The sequence below is a fragment of the Corvus kubaryi genome, unplaced genomic scaffold, assembly GCF_017639235.1.
Source record: "Corvus kubaryi isolate FWS band 111438036 unplaced genomic scaffold, C.kubaryi_AGA036_p1.0 37385, whole genome shotgun sequence".
Classification (NCBI taxonomy): domain Eukaryota; kingdom Metazoa; phylum Chordata; class Aves; order Passeriformes; family Corvidae; genus Corvus; species Corvus kubaryi.
In genome coordinates this window covers 26,879,311-26,903,053 of record NW_024581127.1, presented here as the reverse complement: position 1 = coordinate 26,903,053, position 23,743 = coordinate 26,879,311, and the positions used below count along the sequence as shown (strand labels likewise).

Genomic DNA, 23,743 nt, shown 5'->3' with positions numbered 1-23,743 from the left:
AAGTGGCACAGAGCTGGTTTAGATTTGAGAAAAGCCACCCCATTGTGGCACGTGGGGAGAACTGAGTGAGTCCTCTTTCATTCAAAACATTGACTTGTTTTGGATTAGGCCCCTGAGGTGCTGTGTAACGACAAATACTCCAATATTCCTTATTGTGTTGAACCTCTTCCCTTCCATGACCTTTTTTTTTTTGGTGCTCCATTGCAATTTATGAAGGATGGGAACTGTAATTACTCTGTGTATATGGTGTCTAGCACTACAGGGCCCTGACCCTAGCTGTATCCTTTGAGCTGAAATCCATGTTTCTTAGAGGATCTATCTAATAAAGTGCCAGGATGTAAAAAGGGCAAATGCCACAAATGTCACTCCTTCCTCGACCTTTGGAAGATCAGACTAAGCCCAGCTCATTAAATGAAAAACAAAAATCATCAAAACCCCCCTCACGAAATTAATAAGAATTCAAAAGACTTTGAAGTATTTTGAAATAGACTGTGTATGTGAAAAATGTGCCAGTTGCTTCTGCATGTCTTGACTAGATATGTCAGACTGGTAAGAAAAGTGCTCACACAAGGAGGAAGAGTTGTAGTGAATGAAAGCCATATGGCTGAATCTGTCAGAAAATATCCTCCAGTGCATCAATGGGAAAGTGGGAGTTAACCTGGCTTAGGCAGAGAACCTGTTCTGATATCATAACAGAATGGCTAATGATATTTAATCACATTCTTTCCCCACGTCAGCACTACTCCCTCAACAACTTCATTGCCTCTGATTAGCAGCAACCCAATTTAATCGGATAGTGATGATGAGCCCCTCTGACACAAATACGTGCAGCTGCAAATAGCAATGAGTTTGTTACTATTCCTTTTCCATAGCACAATAAGAATTTTGTGTATGATTGAGTTTAGGACAGTGTTGTTCTAGGTACTAGAAATGTCGTGTAATAAAAGATATTTCTCTGTCCTGGTGGACAGACCTAGATGAGAAAGCTCAAACAGAAATATTTTTTTCAATGTTAGAGAGGAAAGAGAAGATATGGAGACAGATCTTTGAAACCTCAGTTGTGTCCTTTACACCCAGTTCAGCCAGCTGGCAGGCACTAGAGTCTTGTGCAGGTGCTTTGAGATCCTTTGAAGAGAGTCTGTGGAGAAAGGCTAGTGAAAATCCTCACACTGCAGGTTTCAAAGGGAGGGCACAAGTGGAGGGACTGTTATAGTGTGAGCCACCTGATAGCAATCTTAGAAGATATACTTTGGAATGATAGGTACCAGCAACCAGGTCTTGCAAGAGCATATAATTATTGTGTAATAATTTCCCATTTGTCATACAAGGTTACATGCTTTCATAAGGTGTGGAGTTGCTTTTTACCCAGCAACCACATAGCCTGAGGCACCTGATCCCGAGTGAAATTGCTGCACTGTAGAATACAGTGATCTCTGAATAGACAAATGCTTAATTTTTGTTACCACGCAATGATCTTTTTTATTGTCTATGTATCTTAGGTCTCATAAGGCTCATGGAGATGCTAATTTGCCCTTTCATTCTGCAAGTGGACTCAAGCAGTTAGGAGAAAAGTTGTGTGTGTCATAGTTGGATATTTTAGCATTCTGCTGACTGTAACACATGGAAGATGGTAGTTCAAAGTTCCACAAGTAGCAGACCAATGAAGTGGCCTTTGATTGAGCCACACTACTTTTTTCTCCATTCCATTTTTTTCCGGAAAAGACAACAGATGTTACAAATCATCAAGATCTGCATGGGTGACTGAACAGCCAACACTTTAAAAAACAACCTGAAATAAATGCCATGTTCCTCTGAATGTGGTGGACTGAAAAAGTGGTTTTCTAGGCTACATGCAACCTCAATATATGTTTTGTACAGGCCTCTTGTAAAAAGTAATTTCCATTAAGAACTCTACCCTAGTATCAGATTTGGATGAAGCTGGACAAAATCATAGAATCATAGAATTGTCATCAAAATGCTTTCAAAAAGTTAGCATAAGCCTTGTTTCCCAGCAAAAAAAACAGGAAAAGCAAAAATCTCTAAATTGTATGTGAAGTTTCTTCAGTTTTCTTGACAAACTTGCACCAAATCAAATGTTTCAGCAAAGGAAGAGGATTAAGGAAGGTGTTTGGGAAGAAGGACTTGGTTGCTCACATGGGCAGCTGATTCAGCCTTAGGACATCAGAGAACTCCTAAACCGCTCCTGGTGCCAAAACCAAACCTGTGATCTTCCTGCTCTATTTCTACTCAATGTAGAATCTTCCACTGCTGTTACTGCTTTACTGAACTCCCCTGCCTCATCAGGGCAGCTGCCATTTCTCCACTTTGTGACATTTCAATTTTCTCTTCAAGGCCAGGATACTGAAATTCCGCAGGAGGTAAGAATCTCACATTTCTAAATATGGTTCAGGTTGTTGGCTTGGGGTTTTTTATGGAGAAGAGCTTGACAATATAGCTTAAATCAATCCGAAAACTTCAAATATAAGTAGCAAGGTAAAAGGTCCTTAAATGCTCTTGGAGTTGAAGGAGTTATCATTTTTAGCTGGTAATACTGAAACCTCAAAGTTCATAACACCTGATTCACTGGCATTATGGACTTGCTGACTGAGAATCTTGGGACATACAATTTTGGGCAACAAAGTAGAAATCAACAGAAATACATTGGCATGCATCCACTGGTGTACACTAACTGGCTTGCTGTCTCTTTTACTTTACATAGCTTCTGGTTTGCCTAATCAGAACAAATGAAGAACACAGAAATTCTAAAGCCATTATGCTCCTCAGCCTTGAAAGAGTGGAGTAAATATTGGACACTCCGTTTTTTCTAGATCCATCTGGGCTAAAATCCTGATGTCATGGAACACTGTGTGAAAACACTTTGACTTCAATGGACTTTGTTCCTAGAGTCTCATCCTCTCTGTTCCTGTCCAATATGGCCCTGCAGGTCACATCTTTGCTAATGCTCTACTCCCACAACTGTGTTTGTCTTGTCTGTTTACATTGTCATTTATTTTCAAAAGGCTACAGCTTTTCTGTGTTTGTAGTAGGCTGTCAGCTGGGCTTTGAACTGGTGCTGCAATAGTTAGCAATGTTATCTTGAAGATCCTTTCCAACATAAAAGGTATATGCAAAAGAGATATTTGCTCCTTTTTTAATATAAAAGGTAAATGCAAAACTCTTATGACACTGAATAACTGTCACTGCAATGTAATTTGGATAAACACCCTAAGGTGAAGCTTTCATCTGAATTAGAGGTGAGTCTGAACTTATTAGGAGCAGAATCACATTTTTGAGAGGTTCATATTTGCATCCATGAGCCTATCTGTGATCTTTAGAGTCTGCACATTTTGGCTGGAGATTTTCCAGGAAAGAGGCATTGCACCTTCCATTGTAAATTTTGCAGGAAAAGTCTTGCTCTTGAGACTTTGGAGGGAAGGTCTGTCCAAATCTCACAAAATTTGTGCTGGATCTTTTTCTGAAGGCAAATGAAAGTGTTGAAAGCTCAGTTGGTTATGTCGGCATGCACTTCCATCATACTTTTGATTAGAATGAGATATAACCTGAGAGTTTGGCCTGTCATAGCCTGTGGTTTCTAGTCTAGCAAGTCACACCTTTGCGCAATGCAGACGCATATCCCTAAATGGATAACCACTGTGGTTCAGAAGTGCTGAGTCCCCCTCTGGGCACAAGCTAATGAAGGTGAATCACAGTTTCACACCGACTTGAAATGTGCTAACAAACCTTTCCAGGCAATGGGCTACTTTCTTTGCAATGGCTTCTTCTCGTTCTGTGTATCCAGTGTACCAGAGATGCCAAAGTTCTTTGCGTATTTTCATCTGGTGCTGTGCAATCCACTCTGGGAACTCTTTGTCATGCTGAAGCTCACCTGACCTTGCAGAAAAGGTGTCTAATACAAAAAAAGGTAGGCTTTTCAATAATAACAACAAATTCCATTTGGTTACAGGATAATCAGCTAAAAGTATTGTTGATACACAAGACCCATATCAAAAATTATTAACTCCACAAAGAGAGAAACACAGTGAGGAAGCATCATGTCACCTTATCACATCATGAAGTAAGAGACTATATTAACAGTAAAAACAGCTGTTACTCCATTTGTTTTCAGTGAATTTGTGTACGTTTCTGTGTATTTTCTGGTATGTTTAATTATTCCTGTGCGGCTGTCATGGGAAGGAAGTGGTATTCAGTATACTAGGTGTCTGAGACATATAATAAGGATTAAAAATAAATTAATTCCTCCAACTTTGCCAAGCCAGAGACTAAAAAGGTGCAGTTCATTCTGTAATGAATGTTGTATGCTGTATCAAATTAATCTTTCAGAGCCCCCTATCCCTAAGGAAGTCAAGATCGTCTGTCATGATACACTTTTCTTTCATTATCTTCAAACACAGAGCAACTAAATATATAAAGGCCTAATGTTGACTCATTAAACAAAAGGATGCTTATTTCCACAGTCACTATTCTGTGCAAATTGAATGAGTTTTAACATAAAAATAATGTAAGTAGCTCAGTCTTCATCAGACAGGAATATTTTGCAGACATACACAAGTTTGGCAACATTAAAAATCTGGGGCAGAGCAAAAAGCAGAAAAAAATGGTACAGATGACAAAATTAAACAACAAAAGAAGGGGGTCTCAACAGTTCTTGTGAGAACAATCTGGAAATATCTGTCTGTAATAACATCTAGAGCACCAGAAAAATATTTTTTAGTCTGTCTGTTCTGGAAAAGAAAAAAAAAAAAAAAAAAGACACAATTACTGCTGAAGAGAAATGTGACATTTCCAAGACAAGGGCAGTACACCAATGATGATTGTATTCGGCTTTTTTCTCCTCAAAACTCAGATTTTATAAAGTCAGCCATAATATTGTCATTAAATGGTCCAAGACAGTTATTCTCTCCTCATTAGCTGATGGCACACTGCAAATTGCTTCAACCCATCAGTCACTTTGGCATGCAGAAGTTGTGACTTCCTTGGAGCCAGTTGCAGTAAAGCAGGAGCACAGAGATAATGAAGACAGCTGCTTCTGATCCATGGATCAGATCCTTGGTCTCCAGCCCCCTGCTTAACACTCCATCCTTCAGAGAGCTCAGCTCTCCCTCCTACATCATGCACATCATGGATTGTGGGGTGGTTTGTGTGTTTATGTGTCTTCTCGCTTACTTGCTGCAACACCGCTACACATCCGAGAGTAAAACAAGCTCCTTCCTTGCTCTGCCTGGTCACTAGGTTTACCCGCCTTAATGATATCTTAGTACCTATAATTTCCAAGATGAAAAATACAAAAATAGCCACTTATTCTCAGATATAGAAGACTTGTTAAGGTGTCTACTGCATTACATGAAATTAACTTGTATCTGGGATGAAATATCCAGGAAAAGGTCCACAGATTTAAACAAAATCCTGTCAAAATGAAGAAGGCTTGAGAAATCATAAGTCCTGACGGAAGTAAAACCTGGCTGTCTGGAAAGCATGAGACAAAGACATCAGTGTGGGGGTAACTTAGGGAACAGAAAGGGTCTGGGAATTATTCTACATCAAAACTCTAAAATGGAGTAAAAATAAAAAAACCCTATAGATTTAAGGGTGATATTGTTTTCTTATTCTAATAAAGAATCTAGTTCACTATAAGCAAAAAGGGAAAAATTCGGTGTATTTTTAGATTCTTTTATAACCCAAAGACTTGCTCAGGTAAAATTAAAGTCAGTAGTGACAGGCATTTACAGAGCAGCCACATCAGTCAGAATATTTTACTACAGCTTTATTATCATGCTTTTAAGAAATAGTATAGAACCATAGAAAGGTTTGTAATGGAGGGGACCTTAAAGACCATCTGGTTCCAACCACCCTGCCATGGCAGCAACTTCTTCCACTGGACCTGGATGTTGAAAGCCCTATCCAAACTGGCCTTGAACTCTTCCAGGGAGGGGGTATCCACAACTTCTCTGGGCAACCTGTCCCAGTGCCTCAACACCTCTGGGTAAAGAATATCTTCCTAATATCTAATATAGATCATCTCTCTTCCACTTTGAAGCCATTACCCCTTGTCTATCACCACATACCCTTGTAAAAAGTAGACACATATAAGCAGAGAATCAGCTTTTGTTTTCACATTGTAAAGCTAAGGAAATTTCTAGAGACCTAATAAAATTCAGATTTTTTTTTGTGAGAGCATCTCAGCATTTTTTATAAAGGTGGCCATTGCCAGGCACAGGGGGTTTTTTTTAATTAATTCCCTTTTGTTTAAGGATTGTGCCACTTTACTTTCCAGGAATACTTTAGCAGCTGATTTTTACTGGCAGAGACATTTTTGAAAGTCAGTGTTGCATATGGCCATATCTGAGGAACCCAAATTAAAAATTTGTACATGCGCCAAGGGGTTATTGTATGCATGTTCAATCAGGGAAAAAGCAGAGTCCCATCAGATTTATCTGACCGGCCCAGTTCTTACCATGCAGCTCCACTGTATGTTGGGATTTTCTCAGCAAACTGCTGCAGATCTCCTGGGACTGCATTTTCTGCCAGGTCAGACTCTTTGGAAATTCCTTGGAGTGTGTATTTTCCAAGGCATAATTACAGACTATTAGCTGTGCTTGCTATACACCCATGCACACAGATGTGCGTAACTGCGTTATGCAAATGTTGACCGTAACACGAATCACGTACTCTGCTTCATGCCTATTTGCATTTCCTGGTAACTTCAAAAAGTCTAATGTAGAAATGGGCCTCCAATTGACACCCTTGCTGTGGACATACCTCCTGCCTCCAATCCCATCAGAAATTTGGAGGGAGTTTAGATGTTTTTCCAAATGTTGGAGGTTGGCCCTAGTGCTGACTGGGACTCCTCATTTGCTTTCATTATCTGATGGGTGACAAGTCTGAACGGCTCACCGTGTGTAACTAAATTCACCACAGGAGCTCACAAATCCCAGCCTTTTGGAAGTGAAAGCTTCCTTTGGCTGCAGTTCAAGCTTTCCTGTCAGGACATTTCAAACACTCCCATCACAGGAGTTATTGCTCATATGGAAACAGGTATGTTAACACATTCTTGGCAAACTACCAAGCAATGGAGCACAGGGCTCAGTGAAGGTATTGATGGATTTGTGTTCAGGTTTTTTCTTGAAAACCCCTTTTAACAATGGGTGATCAGTAGACACTGAGCACTTTTTATGTCTTGCACATTTCATCTGTTTATACATGGAAGGTTACATTATCGATTGATCACATGCACAGCAGTGGTGATGAACATGGGGAGCAGTATTTGAAAACAAAGAGCTTTTCAATCCAGCATTCAAATGTTTGATGGGATTTGAAGCCTGAATATTGACACTAGACAAATTTAAAACTGAAAATAATGGACATATTTCTAACAGTGATAGTAATTCAAGAAGAGACAAAGCTTCCTAAGATTGTTGTGGATAGTCCATCATTAGGATCTTTTAATTAAAATAGAAGATATAGAATCATAGAATAATTGGATGGTTTGGGCTGGAAGAGACCTTAAAGATCATCTAGTTCTAACCTCACTGTAGTGGGCAGGGAATCTTCCACTAGACGAGGTTATTCAGAGCCCCATCCAGTCTGGTCTTGAACACTTCCAGGAATGGGGAACCCACAATCTCTCCGGGCAGCCTGTTCCAGTCCCTCACCATCCTCACAGTAAAACATTTCTTCCTAATATCTAGTCTAAACCTGCCCTTCTTCAGCTTAAGGACACTGCCCCTTGTCTATCACTGCAAGCCCTTGTGAAAAGTCCCCCTTCAATTTTGTAAACCTCCTTTGACACAGCTTATTAATTTTTACCTGCTGTATTTGGAGGACTGCTGCAGATACATGGGCTGCTCCAAGAACATTACAAAAAAAGCTGATCTAGCAGTAGCTCTGAATTTCTTCTATTTCAGGGAATACTGCTGGGAACTTTTAAGTGATTTGCAAATAATGGTAAAGCAGATTTAAAACAGTTGTGAACAGCTCTATTTTCACAACTGGACCTCAATCAGAAATTAGTCTAGAGAAATCCTGTGGTGTGTAAAGGATCTGTTCAGGTGATTGCAGATGGACTCTTGTGCCCTTAAAAACTAGAATTTACAAATTTGTCACAGCATGAAGCCTAGAATTTTTTTATTATTTTGTTCCTTTTTTTTTCATGTTTTTGACCATAACATGTTGGTTCTGGTGAAGAATAAAAACATGTAACTTGTGAATGTAAGGATCTGGAGGTGTTTGTCAGCTTTCACAACTGGGAACCTACTCAAAGTTTATTCACTATATTTAGGTACATATTCTTTGTTTCTACACGAGTGACTGCACAACATGAAAGTGTTCAAGTGAAGAAAGTTCTTCACTTCTGGCAGTCCTAAAATTATCTATAATGATCTTTTGGTGTTTTAAACCTTGTTTTCTCCCTTATGTGGTTAATCCCCTATTTCTGCATTAAAATTTTGGCACCTTTTGGTTGAGATAGTCCTGTTTAAATGAGATGATATGCTATTACTGCATGGATGGAGTAGTAAATGATAATAGAACAGTGTAGTCCATATCAAGGCATGTTAAATGCACTAAAAGATCATCATCAAACACAAACTCAAATAGTAAATGAGACCAGTAGTAAGTGGAGCCACCTCATGTGTGTAGAAACACTGAAAGAGGTGCTGTGTAAACAGAGAACAAAGGGGTCTGTCCCCACCCTTAAAAAAATTTATTGTTTCAAAGAAATATGTTAAAAGCAAATGTCGAAACAGCATTTTCCTCATTCATTTAAGTGTTTTGAATGTACCAGAAGTCAGACAGAACCACAGAACTATGCATGAAATACTCGAGGGACCAGTTTGTTTCAGGAACCATCACCGTCTGTCAGGACTATCTACTTCTAGCTAATTGACATAAAAAAATGATGCAGAACAGATGACTGAAATGGTTGTAAAATATCAAAATTACTACCTAAGGTGTTTTTTATGTTTTTATTTCAAAGGATGCCATTTCTGTGTGGGGACTACTGAAGTCCTCTTTGAAGCCTGCCCCAGGCTTGTGACAACAGGGGTGATTTTGTTGTAGCTGAGCATTGAAACATATTTGAGTTTTTAAAGAATATTTTCTTGCTGGTTCAGGAGGAGTGACAGGAGGAAGAAGCACAGGAAGGTCTGGGCTTGCCTCCTCTGTCTCCAGGGAGTTTCAGCCAGTAGGTGGGCTGAGTGATGGACTGCAAAGAAAGCCTTGGGATATTTGGATCCTCCTTGGATGGCCCCAGGTGATTAGATCCTGGTGAATCTTGGGGAGTTGCATCCAAGCTTGCAGGAGAGAGGGAGGCAGCTGTTTCATCTGGCAGGCACCTGTAGAAACCACATAACTGCTGCAGGTTTGACATTAACACTGAAATAAGATGATTTTCCCCTTGTCGGAGTTCAGAGTGTTCTTCAGGTTCCTGTGGTAAACGTGTGCTATGCTGACATCAGTGCCAGGTAAGAGATGCCATGTATAATTTTAGAAGATAATTCAGAATTCATTGCGAAATGCAGGCATTTATAAAAGCAATGGTCAGGAGAAGGAAGAGACTTGTACCATCAAGCTCTTTCCTCAGAAACAGGAATCTGCCCAAACACCACAACAGGGATGAGTCTGGCAAGCTGCTCTCGCTGCAGGGAGAGCAATCCTGAGGGCTGCAGCACACTGTGATGGGACCTGGGGGTTGCTGCTTCATGGACTGGGCACCAGCTGCTCCAAGTCCTTCCCATCCCTCAGCTGTCTCACACCCTGCAAGGCTTTGCCATCTCCAAAGCCCTCAGGACCATGGATGGGACTGCATAGGATGGCTTGTGAATCTGTCCCCCAAAAACATACCTTGCTGTAGAGTTACAGAATTTATTTTAAAATTAAAATTAAATCTGTGGATTAGTTTCAGCTGAGCAAGAAAACAAAGAGATTTAGAGGTGATTGAAACATTTGGATTTTTCAGTTTAAAACAAATGAAAATTAGAAAATTGGAAAAAAATGTAAAACTAAGAACATGAAATAAAATGTAAGTAAAATATTAGTAAAACGAAGTAAAAGGTTTTGTTTCAAGTAGAACAAGATGTCTTAGTCTTACAACACCCCTCCTCCCAGTGATACTTAGTTATTTGATTTTATTAAGCAATTACACAGGCAAATACATTTGGGGTTGATGTGAGACAACTGTGCAAAACATTAAAGTTCAGCCTTTGAATTAAAAAGAATTAAAAAGTCCACAGTCTGCACAATTCTGGGTGCAACTAACTGTTCTGTAACACAGTTATCTGGAAGGACATAGGGCCAGACAAGAATCCTGCCCCTAAATTATTGTATGCATTTTTGGTAACCACCCAGCTCTTAACAAAATGACTGAGTTTCCTCTGTGCTGCGTCAAATCCTGTTGTATAATGTTACTTACCCTGATATGTATCAGTCGCAATTACTGCCTGCTTTCAGGTAGATGTTACTATGTCACTTGGAACAAAAACAAAGAAAACAAAATCCTCTTCCTCTTCGAGTGAAGATTGCATCTTCTCAGCATGGGAAATGAGTCTATCATATGCTTCAGGACATTCATCTTTTTTATTTAGGGAGGTATCCTAGGTATGGTTTGCCGCATTCAGAGAGGCAGTTTTAAATCTATGAACTCTTTCTATGCTTGCTACTGATATTAAAGAGACCAGACCAATGTCTGTTGCTGAAAACAATTGCTTTTCAGATGAAAATACTACAATGAAGCTACTAATGGATGCTAAAAGTGAGAAGTTGACCTGCTAGTTACTCAGCTGAGACTAATATTACCAGCCAATGGAAAAAACACCTGTATTGTTGTGTGTTTTCTTTTCACATTATATGCAGCTTGGAGGAATACAGCAGTTGTGTATTTTACTCTCTTGAAATGCAACATGTGGTTGGGTTCATAAAAAACTGGATTTTTTTGTCAGAGATGAGACATCTCTGGGTCAGGTAACCCAACACTGTGGCAGTCCCTGCATATCTCACAAAGCTTTCCTTGCCAGCTCCCAAGCACTGTGCTCCTTCTCGTCTGTCCTTCCACTTGTATATCCAATTATTTATGTCTTCAATGGCCCTCTTTAGAAGGATCTGTACTATGATTTTTCACTGATAAGCTGCGTGACTCTGCCTGTAGACTCTGAGCCATGGGATCCCTTTAGATCCCCAGAGTCATCTGGGAAGCTGTGATGGACCAAATCATCTGCTCTGTAAATCAGATTTTGGCCCTGCAGGCCAGCGAAAACCCTCCTGAAAATCAGGATGTGTATTTACCTGTCAAAGTGTAGGTACACGGATTTTCGAAACAACTGCCTTCTGTTCCTTACTGAGACTCCACTCCTGGACTTTAAGTATGTGTTAATATTTTCCTTCTTATATGCAAGGTAAAAATAAGTACTTTTTTGTTGTTACCCCTAAGAAATTTTTTACCTCAAATCTTCATAGAGGCTTAGGGAAAAGACTCCTTTCTCTGCCAAAAAAGTCTTGGATCAGTATCTATGAAAGAGTTAAGGTCACTTTCCCTATGTTGTTCATTAGCTTTGTATCTGTCACAGCCATAAATTGTGAAAACCACTGCTTAGAATACTTCCATGATTCCTCTGTGTTGCCCACAAGCTCTGTTGCCTATGTAATAACACACCACTCAGTACAGAAGAGTAATTCAGACTGTGGTTTTAAGCTGTCCATCCTTACTGGCAGCACTGCATGTGGGGCAGCCGCTGCAATTGTGTTCTTCCAAGGCAATATCTGTTCATCTTGAATTTCCACCCTTTTCCTTTTAAAAGGACACATTACAGTGATCCGTTTTTTCATGAGCTCTTTTTACTGCATGACTGTTTCATAGGCACAGAAAATTGCTGCAATCCAGCACGTGAAATTTATTTTGAAGAGCCATCTGTAAATTGAGAACTATTAGAACACAGCTGAACTGGAGCCTGTTTAAGAACAGAGTCTCTGCCTATTCAGAGACAACCTATTAATTGTTTGTACAGTGTCTTGCACACTGAAAAAGTCCTGCTGGAAACACCTCTAGCACTAAAATCCTGCCTACTACAATATGCTGGCATGGATCCCCTGTTATTAAACTCTTTTCCGTTCTGAGAGAGGGGGTGGTTGCATCCAGGCTGCCTGTTGGAAGTAGGCAGTGGGCTGTTCTAAATCTAGGAATGTTTTATTTGTCACAGGCCAGAAATGTGCCACAAGCTGTTCAATAATCAAATGGTAGAGATGATGGACTTCTGGTGTCCAGCAACACTCCGTGGGACTGTTTATTTTACTGGCATAGACACAGGCTCTTCATCTGTTACCACTAGGAGTTAATATAAATGCTAAATGCTAACAGACAAACCACTGGCACCCTTACTTGCCTTGCAATATATTTTACTCCATGAACCTTTAACTAGGTTTGCCAATCAGCAAGATTAACTAACTCACAACCCAGATTATACATGGGTTTTATTGACAGACTACCCAGTAGAAAGTAGGGTCAGAACATAATAAGCCCAAATCAGGTTTTTCTTCTCCCAATAGCACACTTCATAGAATCCTAGGATGGTTTGGGTTGGGAGGAACCATAACGATCATCTACTTCCTACCCCACTGCCATGGGCAGGGACATCTTCACTAGACCAGGTCGTTCAAAACCCTATCCAGCCTCACCTTGAACACTTCCAAGGATTCCACAATTCACCCACATGGCTGCAAAATCACACTATTTCTTGTTTGCTTGCTTCATGTTGCCATTTTGGATGGGCCATCTGCACCATGTGGACAGGAGATGTGCAAGCCATCAGCTTGCTTTGGAGGCTGGTGATCAGACCATGCCTTGGAGAGGTGGGAGAAGAAGGCCTGAAGCCCCCCAAGTTGAAGCGGGTCTTGGACCCTCCATTCCTAGGAGTGTACTTTAACCATCAGACTACCATATGAAAAGTGGATGGAGTCTCTTCTTCAGGACATTTTGTTATTGTTTTGGGGTTTGTTTTTTTGTTTTGTTTTTTTTAATTGGGTTTTTTTCTTCACTACTCTCAGAAGAAGCATCAATGCTCTAGAACTTTTGCTGCTTTTTTTTTTGGCCTGGATTAAGGCATCCTCCTCCCCTCACTGGAACCATTTCCTACCCAGGATCTCAAGAAAACTCTTGGCTTAGCTCCATTCAGGAGCCCTGAATTGCCCTCAGGAGGTGTCTGATCTCGTTCTTGCTTGTGTTGGGAAGTCTGGGTGTCTGAGCTATTTTACTAGAGCCAATGTCTACTTCTTAGACATCAGGGCAGATAAGTCAGGCAGCTGAAGACGGATGGTGTAACTCAGAACCCACTTCAGACTTTACTTTCCACCTATACAGGTTTTTGTTATGCCTGTATTAGAGCACCAGTGGTTTAAAGTGACAGACTTTGCCCTGAAGGATTTACTCTGTCCTGGATTTAGATGGATATGAGTGAACATGGCTGTGGGCAAACCCTGATCCCACCTCTAAATCATGCTGGTTTCCATGACTTCATACAGGCCATCAGTAAACATGCCCTCAGACTTGCAGCCCCCAAACTAACTGACCTGTCAGGCAGTCACTGGGGCCTGCAAATTAAATGTAAAGACAGTCCTAAAAATAAGGATCATAAATGTTTCAGGTTAATTTATTCTGTAAAGCTAGATTAATAAAAAGCGGCTCCTCTGTTAAAACATCATCTGCTATAGAGCAGCCCACAAAGAATTACAGCAGGCGATTTTTATCTCTTTCCCACTCCTTCTCATTCCACCAAAAAGAAGGATTCATGTAGGAAAGTGCTGACACATCCTTAATCAAAGCTGTGTGAATTGCTCACATCAGTGTAATTTTATTATTCTGTTGCTGAGATACTTTAATAATAATAATAATGGTGATGATGATGCAAAATCTTATTAAGTCATTGAAGGATAATGCTTTGTTTTTCTACATTTATTTTTTAATTTATTGAGGAAGCCTGTTAACACTACAAGAACAGACAGTATATATATTCTATAAATGGGCAGGGAAATTCATAACAAAATGTATTCCCGTGGTTGGTACATTAAACACCCTGTGATTCCAAAAAGGATCCAAATGCTATGACCACCTTGGAAAACATCAAACAGAGAGAAGGAAGGGAGTGTGTTACAGGAACATCACTGACTGTTGGGATATGGTGATAGATCAAAATCTATCCTGCCCTGTGGAGCCAGGTTTGGGAGGGTTCTTTTGCATGCTGTTCTCTGGCAGGGCTCAAATTTGGCAATTATTTGTTTAAATAAACAAATACAGAAAAATACCACCATTCAGGAATGGGACATCATGTAACTTTGGCTTCAAATGCATCGCCCAAAGCAGTTTTGGAGCAGTTGACTCCTAAGGCCTCTTCTTCCCTGTTTTTGTTGTGATAAAACAGCAGTGCTCCTGCTCATGGCCTGTGCAAGATTATGATGTTTAATCTGTTTGTTCACGTCGTAAATTGACTTTTTCCTGCATATAAAAGAGCTGTCTGCAACTATTTTTATCTCATTGACAGCCAGCCTCATAATTACTTTCTAAAACTGCTACCCAAAGGCGGCCTCTTTTACCATGTCACAATTCAGATATTAAAAAAATCCCATTTAAGTCCCAAATGCAATAATCACAATGTGATATTGCAGAGGTTGACCCTTGTTCTCTAGATATTCTCTTGACATGAGCTAATGGGGGATTAGTGAACATTAATGAACAAACTTCAAAACCATGTGTGTCAGGTTTAAGTGACTGTTGCCTTATTGGGAATTTCATCTTTAAAGTGCTTTGTGATCCCATACACAGGGAGTCATGGGGAGAAACTCTGTAGAAATAAATCACCTCTGATGAGGAAGCAATTTGAATTGGGTCAGATGAAGAAGCAAAGATGGCTGGACAGCAAATACTACGAGGAGGACAAGCATAGAGAGAGAAATAATCCTAATGGCATAACCAAGTATTTTTCAACTGAAATGGAAACTCTTTGGAAAGACAGAAGATGATTAGAGAAGTTTGGATAATACTTAACTTTCTATCTGCAAGCAAAGGCTCAAAGAAAATGAAGTAAATGAAAACAGACTAGGGTATCCTTGCTACATTTAAATGCTTTCAGATAATTCAAGTGGAGGACTATAGGTATGAAATTGCACTATAAAAATTTTAAGTGTATAGAATTCAAATGCCAAAATTGGAACTCAGAGAAAAAAGAGTTTTTAGCATTTGACTGACAAAGGAAAATTTAATTGTAGAACAGATTGTGACTTTAATCTAATGCTGAAGAACTGTCTGGGAGGAAGCTTCAGTGGAACTCTTTGTGAGAAACCAAGATACACAGAAGTCATAATAAAACTTTGACAGAGACTAATGAAAGACTCAGAATTAACCCAACAAGGCTGTTTTGAATTTGCCAACCAAATGAAATCTGAGTCCACTATGACTTTTATAGTGAGCAGATGGTGATTTGGTAGCCTGAACCTGATGGAGAATGCAATATATCTCTAAAAAGTTCAGAGGCAGGAAAATGTGTGAATTGGGCTCAGGGCAGACTATCCCCAGGCATTCCTCATAGACTTCACTGCAGCAGAGCACTCCAGGGGTGTCTGCCTAAGGCAGTCCATTCATTAACTAAATTTACACTTGGCACTGGTACATGAGCAGTGGCGTTGCTGAAAAGACTGGCATTAAAACAGGGGGTGTTGCGGTGAAAAGTAAGTGTTTATCTTCGTTGCAGTATATATTTGCATATCATGTGTAGGAAAAATAATAAGCTCCAAATTGCAACACTTTTAACCATGGTGTGAAAACAAGTACTGGGTTAGAAGTATGTCAAGCACTTAGTTTTCCAAAGAAGGTGTGTTGTTGAAAGAAGCAGGGACTAAAATCCTTTAGGACATGCCTAAAGACATATTTCAGGGGATGGAGAAGCTCCCTAGATGGTACAGGTGTCAGGGAATTTACCATAAACCTGGTTTCTTTTAAAGCTAAAAGAGGACACATAGATAGATAGATAGATAGATGATTGATAGATAGATGATAGATCAATCTGTTAAACAGTAGAAAGAGTAAAAGAACATAAATGGTAGAAATGAAAGCTAAAATCCTCTCCTTGTGTACAGACACGTAAGACAGGAACATTTGCTATTGCCCACAAAGAAATGTGTTTATTTGTATGATAACAATTTTTTACACAGTAACAAGGTATTTTGCTGGGTGGATATTCTAGCAGACAGAGTTGGAAGAAAAGAGCACATATTTATGCTTTTGGAAGACAATTTGTTTTGAGAACACTGTTTACATACTGAAATATTTCACCAGTAACCAAGACATAATTTTCCCTGTATATGGAAGGTAAACATTTATTGAGATGACATTTTGATTAGGGGCAGAGGAGTGAGAGTTCACAGACAAAGGGTCTAGGCAAGGAAGAAATTCTGGAGCTGAGTAAGCTAACAAAAAAAAAGAGTACTACACAGTAGGAATAACACTTCCTTGGGAGAAATTGAGGGGTAGGTTACAGGGTTACAGCCAACCAGACTACTGCCAACAGGGCTGTCCCAGTGAAGAAGGGGTGGAAAGGCTGTACAGAGCTTTACACCTATCTAAAGATGCACCTACTCTCCTCAAACCATCAGTCTGATGTGGCACTGGCCACAGGAGAAATTTCCACATGTAGAATTTTGGCCTACCTGTAACAGATAAATAAAAACATTCAAACCAAAAGATCCTCTTTAGGTCAGCAGCACCATGCATAATAGGTGTGTAACAGAACAAGAACTGGCTCTGCACCAGATAATCTCCCTCCTCCTACCCCCATGCTGGGTAGGTGTCTTGCCTCTGACCCCCTTCTCCCACTCAATTTGTTCTTGTTCCTCTTAGCCTCTCCTCCTGTGCTGCTCCACATCTAATTTTGTGCCAGATATCTCTGGGTGCAAATCCTCCAGGATTTATTTTTGAGGTATAATATCTCTGAGGTATATGGTTAACTGCATAAGAGATTAAACTGCACTGGGGATTAAAAAGGATACAGCCCTGAGTTACTTTATTGCCATAAATTACATTATTGCCATAATGACCCTGAAAGTCAAGAATTTGGGGGACCTCCAAACAAGAATTTCACGCCCTTGTCAGATCAGTATAGTCAAAACTGGAGGCCACTGGCTGACAAAAAAAGTAATGAGCTTTCAAAGCTTCCATAAATTTGAGACTGACTTTGAAATTATTAATCCTGGAGACAGAAAAGGATTAGAACACTTCCTTTTCTCCACCTGAAGATTTCTTTTTCCTTTTCTATTGTTTTTCTTTTTTTTTTCCCTTTTTCCCCCTTTTTTTGTCTTTCTAGTCTTTCCTTGTTTCTTAATTTATTCCTTTGTTTCCTTTGTTTTCTTTGCCTTCTTTCCAAAGCCTAGGCTGAATTTTGAATACTAACCCAAGGGTTTTTTTTTTTTATTTTCTGAATACTGTCTCCAGAATATTTGCTGACTAGTCTCTAGAACATTTTGCTGACTATGGTTGGAGTTAGGCACTATGTGTGTCAACATTATTTTAAAAGGACCTTGTCTGCTTTCAGGAGAAGTGTAGGCTGGAATTGCTGTATCTATAGTTTGGGCAGAGGGCCTATAGTAAATATGTAGGTGATTAGCATACAGTGGCCAGGATAAATATGCTCAGGCATCTGAGAAATGTGTTGGAATCATATTATGCCATCTAAACACACCATAAGAGATCCTGGCAAAATGACTCCTTATCCATTCTGTCTCGTGGTTACACTGTGCAGGTCACAGTTGTCCAGAACTCAGTGCCTTTTCTGACTATTTGAGCATCCTATTTTTATCTGTTTCCTCCTGGAAGAAGCTCCTTTTTACTTTCTCATGGTTCTCCTCAAAGTTTACTGTCAAAATTTTGCCTATTGTTTCTACTGTCTTTTCACAAATCCTGTTACATGGAACAAAGTATATTTTTAGGCAGAAAAAAAAGAGGCAATAATATCTGCAGAGAATATCTTGAAATTAGACAAATGTCCTTTTCCCCCAGGGTCTTCTCAGTGCACTGCACTTTGCTTGTCACTATATCCTTGTCTCTACACCAGCCTAAATCTCTGGGACTCCTACTTGCCATTGCCCTGGGTTTCCCCAGCTTTTTACTTGCAGTATTTATATAACCCCATTATTATATATAATTATATCTTATTAATGATCAGTCTGCTAAGTGTTAACATTTACCATCACAGGAGGAAGGAGCTCTTAAAAATCTACCTTTCATCTAGCTAAAATTAACCTGACATATATGTATTACATCTCAGAAAAAGCTGACTCCATTAAAGTTGTCTTACGCAACTCCATCATGCAATCTGCATGACACTTCATGACTGTACAAATATTACCTTGAGCTGACAATGTTAGGGAGACATTTTGTTCCAGGACAAATCCGGGTTACACTGGGAATAGGGAAAGATGTATCCACTCTCTTCAATTTGCCATGATATCATAACTTTACAGGCTCTGTTGACTGAACACTCCTCTTACTTGCACAATCAAAATCCTGTGAGTTCATTGTGATTTATTATGCATCTTTTACTTTCCCTCCCGTTTCTTCTCCACTTAAACAGGCAGTGCCTGTCAAGGGCCTGATACAAACGGCCCTTGAATGATGTGGAAAATTTGGGGCCTCAGGCATGAGGGGGAAACAAACAGCCCAAGAGGAATGATGTCAAGGAGGAGGTGGTGGAGAGGAACCAAGGACACAAAGCTTGGTGGGAACAGAAGGAAAGGGTCTTCATAGCCTCCTTATGCTGCACAGACAGGCTGTAGGGTTGGTACAGTCAGCAGGCAAAGGCTATGCCAAAATCACACAGGATCACAGAACCATAGAATCACAGAATCACAAAATTAACTAGGCTGGAAAAGACCTTTGAGCCTGGCTCTAGGTTGGAGCCCTCTGGTCCTCTCAGGACTCTCTTTTCTTTCTTCATTACACACCTCTGATCTTTTCAAGTTTCCCTCTTCCACCATTTATTGATCCTGTGGCCAAATTCCTTGATAGTAGTTAACATTTTTCTCTGGGGCTTTGCTAGACTACCTGTCTTACCATGAAGACCTCCCTAGTGGGCTGCTGCAGAGTTTGAAAGGGCTCTTTGTGAAAAAGCTCTGTTCAGTGAGGGGCTGGATTTGTGTGTAATAAGGAAAGCTGTGGTGTGAACAGGATGAAGAGCCTGGAAAAATGGAGAGTCAGTACTCAGGGCAAACCCGTGCTCTATGCCTCTAGGCAAAACAGAATCACTTGGGTAACAGAGACCATTTTGAACCTCAGTTTGCAAGGAAGATGTCTTAGCATGGTCTTCCTCTTTGTCCTGCTTAGTGTAGGATCTCCTACCTAGAATTTGGTCTTGGGTGAGAATTTGGTGGATGATTTGCTGCTGGTCAGTTTATAAAATAGATGAAGATATAGAGGCTGTGGGACAATACAGCTCAAGTGAAGGCAAATGGTAGAAAAGAAAATAGTCCACGATCTAGCAGATGAATTTGTGCTCTGTAGCCTTGTGCAACATTTTTCACACTGTAAATTTGTCAGTCAACAAAGTATTCTCATGAATTCAGCATTTCACTATTGACTCCGCCAGGCAAGATCAAATTCCACTAATGCATTAACACGTGAATACAACAGATTGTTGATTATCACTGATACAGCTTCAGATGGGAGTGCTTTACTCTGAATGCTAAGGATGAGGGTCTAAGTATATGGCTCAAAGTAAACACTCTCTTAGGAGACTGACTGCTGTGAGAAGTACTAGCTGGAGAAAGAGCAAGTTTCAAGAAATTAAGAGTTCTACTTTGCACAGTAGCTTTGGGGGACAGAAAGATTTTTAAGCCCACTTGTTCTGAAATCCTTTTGTCTCTGACACTTTGTTCTTAGTACTAAATAAACAATAATTTGCATAAATAGGTTTCTGATCACTGCCTACACCACTGATCACAACTTCCTTCAGGGAGAAACTGTGGGCGCTGGAACTGAGTCACATCTCAGGGCTCAGCACACCTGGTAACCAGGCTCTTGTGGCCTGTGACTGGGGCCAGATTTTGAGCAACAGGAGCATCAAGGACTCAAAGACAGATGGTTGAAGGAGTACAGAATAGGGAGGGATGTGGGGAGAGGGAAAGCTGTCCCCTAGACTGTGTCATGTCCAGAAAGGTCTTTGGCTGTGGTTCACTGGTTTTGCTGATTTTACTGTGAGCTGGGGGAAAATGATCAGTGCAGTCATTCATGAGGCCGCTCATGTAAATGTTTAAAATGTTGGCATTAAGTATTGTAGTTACTAATTAATAATATGCATTTATATAGCACCATAAATGTTCATGGCACTTTACAGATAACAGTATTTCTAACTGTTGGGATTGTTATGTTTAAGAATTTGGAAGGTAGCCAAACAATATAAGTAGATAAGGTCTACTGTTTATATCTGTAATTTGGTGAGTTCCTTTTGATTCGCCTTCTAGATGGAAAACACTAAGGGCAGTACTTGCTTACTTCCTATTCTTAGGACCTTTGAGGGGCCAGTAAATGCATATAGATACAGGTATAGATATAGATATACCATAGAGACATTGTTTTTAAAGGAATCATGGATGATTTTGTTAGCCTGATTCTGAGTATCATTACAATCCTTGTGCACAATGGGAAAAGTGCTCATCTCTAGTAATGATGTGAATGAAAAGTAAAAATATCTGTCTCTTGTGGTGCTATGGCCAAATATGCTCATTTATGTAACAGATCTATCCAGAGGAAAACAAGTTTTGGTGAGAGGAAAGCTAAGTCTTTAAACACCACTAGCTAGAACAATAGTCCATACTGAATAAAACACTGTTAGCCAGGAGGCGTAACTTTCTGCTACTGTCTATGGCCCCTGGAGCAAAGGAACGCATTTTTGGCAAGAACAGTAGCTAGCTCTGGCTTAATGACCCTAGACTACCTGGGGCATAGGAGTGAAGCAGGCTTAATTAGGGAGCAGGTCTAGGGAAGTTGGGAGATATGGCCCTGCACATAGATGCTGCTTTTCTGCGTTCTTGGAGACTCGTTACAAGAGAAATACATGTCCTTTGCCAAGCCCAAAGGGGAGAAGGCTTAGCACAGGGGTGGAGACTTGGTCTCCCAACAGGTGGCAAAGATTCAGGAGCACATGGCATCTGTGCAAGTCCCGTATCAGACACACACACTCAAATCACAGGGAGAGAGGTGAGCTGGTTACTCCTGTCCACCCTCTTGTATTTCACAGGCAGAGGACCTGCTGAATACAACATATACATACAGAACACCCTGAATTGTCCTCTTCATCCCTCGTACAGAAAAACTGCCAAGAGTGTGCTGACTTGGTTAGCTCCTGGAGAAGACTTCCATGGTGGGCAGGACTTGTCCCTAAAGCAAAAGGAAACTGGGAGAGCTTGGGTCTCCAATTGCTGCTATAAAGAAGAGAACTTTGATCCTTCTCCTTGGCTGGACTTCAGAACAGCATTGCACAATCACTTCTGATGGTTCATGAACTCTGTGGTGAGGTGTCTCTCTCTTGTTCCCACCTATTTTAACTTTTATGTTAGTCTCTTTTTCTGTTTTCTCTAGGCTGCTCCTCTTTTCTCACTGCTTCTCCTTAGAGTGTTTATTTTAGAGAGCTTTTACTGAGAGCAGAATGAAGAGTGCTCCTTGGTGCTTATGATTTTCAGGGCAGATGGCCCTATATACATGGAAAACTGGCCAGGAAACATAATGAGCTCCAAAGCTAACTAAATGCTAGTAGAGAAAATCAGTGAGGGTGTTTCTCCAAGCTCGGCCAGAATTAGAGGCCACTGAATCATAGGAAAGCACTTTTCTCCTTTGAAAGGCCACGTTCACCCTGGTTAGCAGGTTGGATAGACCTTGGCAGACAATGAGATGGGACCTAGTCTTGCTGAATTTGGAACTGGGTTCTCATCTGAAATATGAGCAACAGCATAGCCAAACAATCATTTTTTCATATTTCTTTAAAACTTAAATCTCTGCCTTGTAGCAGTCTAAAATGTTTGACTGGTTTTTCTTCCTTTCTGGTTTTATGCTGACCATGAACCTCATGAGAAAACTTGCTCCTGTGCATTCCAGTGGTTTAAGTAAGCAACTATTTTTTTAAAGTCTTTTGAGGTCAGAGTAAGAATTCCAAGTCTTTTGAGGTTCTACCTCTAAAAGGCAATTTTTAAAGAGAAGAAAATTCATATTTGAATTTTGTCTTCAGATTCTGCTTCAGTAAGTCTCCAAGTTCAAGGCTGAGGCCCACATTAAGGGTTTTAAATACCTTTCTTGGCTAAAAAGGAATTATGCAAAGATATTACTTTATTACCTTCCAGATCTGGGCTCTATATGTGTTCACACTGATGACTGTTTACTTTACTAGATACAAATAAAGTGGTTTTTGTTTACTGTGTTCCTCTTCTTGTATTCCTGCTGCTCTTGACATACCTCTAGAGGAACATGCTGGATTTCACTCTTGTTCTCGTCTCATCAGCAGGATCAGCAATTGAGTTTGTACAGTTGCTCTGCAGAGCACACCTTCTCATCCTGACTGTGGTACCCCTGTGCTGTGGCACCTGTTGCACAGTGCATTTCTGCCTGCTTGAAGGATGTACACTACCCCCAGGTAAAGGGACCTATGAGAAAACCATTAAGATCCAAGGAATCATGTGGATGGACATTTAACCTCAGGGGTTAATGCAGTTATCTGGTACAGGTCTCTCTTTAGTTCTTTCATTTATACTGCATTAAGGGTGTAATGAAATTTGAAATAGCACCTCTGTACGTTTGACAGGCACAATGAGCCATGGATTACTCCTGAAAACCTAATATGCCTGGGAAAATAAATGGTGTAAACTGTAAACAAAATACGCTTCAATGATGCATTGATAAGAAAAAACTGGTATTGCAGCCTTCTGGGAAATAGGTATCATTCCCAGTAGTGATATTTTGCATATTTTAGTCAGGACTGGGAACCACAGAAGATACAGAGCTTTCCTGTCAGGACTTGATTGTAGAATTTGTACATAGTGAAGCATGCCAAACCCTACCCTTATTAACTGTTTGACTATTCCTACAGGCCCGTACATATAATCTATGCGGTTGCAAAACAGGAACAATTGCAGGACAAAGAACATACTGTTAAATTAAAGAGTTTCATAGTTATTGCCTGCAGTATGTAGGGAAAAAAAAAGTAGCAGGAGATTGTGAAGGCATGTATATAAAGCTGAAAGAAAAGAGAATGCCGAGTTCAAGGAACTTGCCGAGTTCCTGTTCCTGACACTGAGAAAGTAAATGAACAGCTGCTTTAACCTACTTCCTAACTGAACTATATTGTGTTTACCTTATTAGTTGGCAGTATGCTTTGATTTAGAACAAAATATCTATTGAAGAAATGTTTGACATAGTTTGACGTTGTACCTGTTTTCTTACCCCAAGACCCAGTGTTCGAATGCTCTTTCACTCCTGCCTGATGGCTAAAGGCATTCATGGATCCCGTTTTGTGCGTGCTGGTGCATAGGCACCTCTAGCTGCGTAGAAAACAGTAAGCTAATTCTGTTTCCTGGGTGATTGCTATTTGGGCAAAAATACTGTCTGATCAAATGCTCCATTGCCTCCATGTCTGTGATTGCACCCAGTTTCCAGTAATTTTCATCACATTTGTAGTAGTTTTTTTCCATATTACTTTCTACCATTTTTGTA

General features: G+C 40.1%; 1 long non-coding RNA gene across 2 annotated transcripts in view; it reads left to right on the top strand.

Moving 5' to 3' along the window:
• The first annotated feature begins 1,307 nt into the window (after positions 1–1,307).
• The window catches only part of LOC121668562, a 52,620-nt gene continuing 30,184 nt past the window's right edge, over positions 1,308–23,743 (top strand). The window contains exons 1-3 of one of the 2 annotated variants that reach the window (XR_006017451.1): positions 1,308–2,378; positions 21,352–21,553; positions 22,539–22,667. This is a non-coding gene — a long non-coding RNA (uncharacterized LOC121668562). Of the gene's footprint in view, positions 2,379–21,351; positions 21,554–22,535; positions 22,668–23,743 lie in introns of both variants that reach the window. The other variant, XR_006017452.1, reaches the window with a different exon arrangement.